Source organism: Octopus bimaculoides, chromosome 9, assembly GCF_001194135.2.
Source record: "Octopus bimaculoides isolate UCB-OBI-ISO-001 chromosome 9, ASM119413v2, whole genome shotgun sequence".
Lineage (NCBI taxonomy): Eukaryota > Metazoa > Mollusca > Cephalopoda > Octopoda > Octopodidae > Octopus > Octopus bimaculoides.
Genome location: NC_068989.1, coordinates 16,729,474 through 16,732,014, shown reverse-complemented (window position 1 = coordinate 16,732,014; position 2,541 = coordinate 16,729,474).

Sequence of the window (2,541 nt, the reverse complement as noted above, 5' to 3'; positions counted from 1 at the left end):
GTGTACTCATCATCATCATCATCGTTTAACGTCCGCTTTCCATGCTAGCATGGGTTGGACAATTTGACTGAGGACTGGTGAAAGCAGATGGCTACACCGGGCTCCAATCTGATTTGGCAGAGTTTCTACATCTGGATGTCCTTCCTAACGCCAACCACTCCGAGAGTGTAGTGGGTGCTTTTACGTGCCACCGGCACGTGGGCCAGTCAGGTGGTACTGGCAACGGCTACCCATGTATTATCTCATTCGTTTTTAATGTCCACTTTTTCTTGCTTGCAAGGGTCAGACAGAATTCATTGAAGCAGATTTTCTATGGCCAGCTGTCCTTTCTGTCACCAACTCATATGTTTCCAAGCAAGGTAATATTTCCCCATGACCAGATACGGTTTCACAGAATATTGGAAATGTATGATAGTGACTCAAAACTATTGTGCAATGGGAAGTGAAGGACATGCAAATACAAGAGGTTTCTTTCAGTTCCCATCCACTAGATCTACTTCACAAAGCTTGATTGGCCCAGGGTTATTAGTAGAAGACTCTTGCCCAAGGTGCTACACAGTGGGACTGAATCCAAAACTATGTGGTTGGAAAGAGAACTTACTTAACCATAAAGCCATGCCTGCACCCATAATTATACTTACCATCATCATTATCAATTAACATCTGTTAACAATGCAGGCATGGGTTGGATGTCTTGACAGGATCCCAAAAGACTGAGGACTGCTGAGTTACAATGTCTGCTTTGGCATAGTTTCTATGGTTGGATGCCTTTCTTAACCATTTTACAAAGTTTAATGGATGCTTTTTTTTTTTTTTTTGTGATACCAGCACCAGTGCAATTGTCCCCCTTGACTGAGTGTCAGTGTAGCAGGAGGGAAGCTGGTTTATGGCAGGTGTTGAAAGGCTAAAATATGATAGAGGGACAGGAACAGGTATCTTGCTGTAGAGGAGATACATAGCTACTCTCTACTACATAATGATGGGTGGAAATAGCTGGAAAAAGAGATAAGAGGTGGTTTCAGGGTGTACTCTCAATGTACTCTCAGGTGAATTTAACAGGATTGAGGAAGATGGGTGGGCAGGTAAGTTCAAAAGAGTGAGTGGTGGATGGTTAGTGCTGAATACAGAGAATTATGAATAAGGGTGGCAGTGTGGTTGATGATGAATATCAATTAGGTGGGAAGGGTGAAGGAAATAGGAATGGGTCAGTACGGGAGGTGATAAGAGGTAGTACAGAAAGAGTGGAGAGCAGCAATAGGGAGCTGTGATGTGGGGAGAGTAGGGACGAAACAGAGATGGAGGTCAGAGGTATATAGGGGGTGGATATAGTGAGTGATGAAAAAGGTGGAAGGAGTTATCAATGGTAGATATGAGAGAGTGTTACAGATGAGCTATGACAGTCATAAGATAATCTGTTCAAGGGAACAGATTATTCAAAGGAAAAACAAAGTGGGAGAGCATTATATTGAGAATGGGTTACAAAAGGAAGTAGTTTCAAGGATAGATAACTGGCATCACAAAAAGGGATGAAATGTATGCAGTTCTCACATAATTTTAATACTTGAATGAATTGTGCTGTGTGTAAGTAGAAGAGGAATTGGTGTTAAAAAAGATGAGAGGTAGGAGAGGCTCGATAAAGACATATTGGTTGCAAGGACAGAGATATAAACATAATGCTTTAGGACCCCATATTTGTCATGACAAAGAGATCTTCTCAAGCACAGCAAATTACCAAATTATCATTGTCTTTTGTCATTTCCAAAAAGCTTAACATCATGAGGTCAATCTTCACTACATCCTATGTCTTCCTAGATCTCCCGCTTCCACAAGTTCCATCTACATTTAGTGATTGACACTTCTTTATGTAGCCACATCACATGACTAAACCATCACAGTCTTCTCTCTTGTACACTAAATCTGTTTCTCTTATGCCCAATTCTTCTTTCAATACTCTTGCACCTTGTCATACATGAACCCTAATGCTGCACATCCACCAGAGCATGCTTACTTCATTTCCTTCTCTCCTTCACATGTCCTCTGCTTTCAGGACCCTCGTCTCACTACCATGAAGCATTGCTGGTCATACACATCCATCATACAATTGGCCTTTGACTCTAAGACAGAAACATTTTGTTACCAACAGAGGTGTATAGCTCTCTGAACTTTCTCCAGCTCATTTTTAGTCTAGTGACTATACTTTCAGAATAGCCACCTTTCACTGCTAATTAACTCACTTAGGTAAGAGAAATAATAAATGATAATCAGATGGGGCAATGTCCAGCGAATATGGTGGGTGGGGCATCATTCCCCATTCAAACAGCTTCAGCCTTTGGAACGTCATCCTCACTGTTTGTGGCCAAGCATTATCCTGATGGAAGAACACCTTTCATCTTGAAACCAAAGATGGTTGTTTTTCTTCTGGCGCTGACTTAAGCCGCTTGCAGTAAAAACCTTTTGTTATCAATTGGTTTGAGTTTAAAAGTTCTAAGTGGACTAAACGGTCCAGATGGACTATATGTAATCTGAACCTTTCCCCCCTTG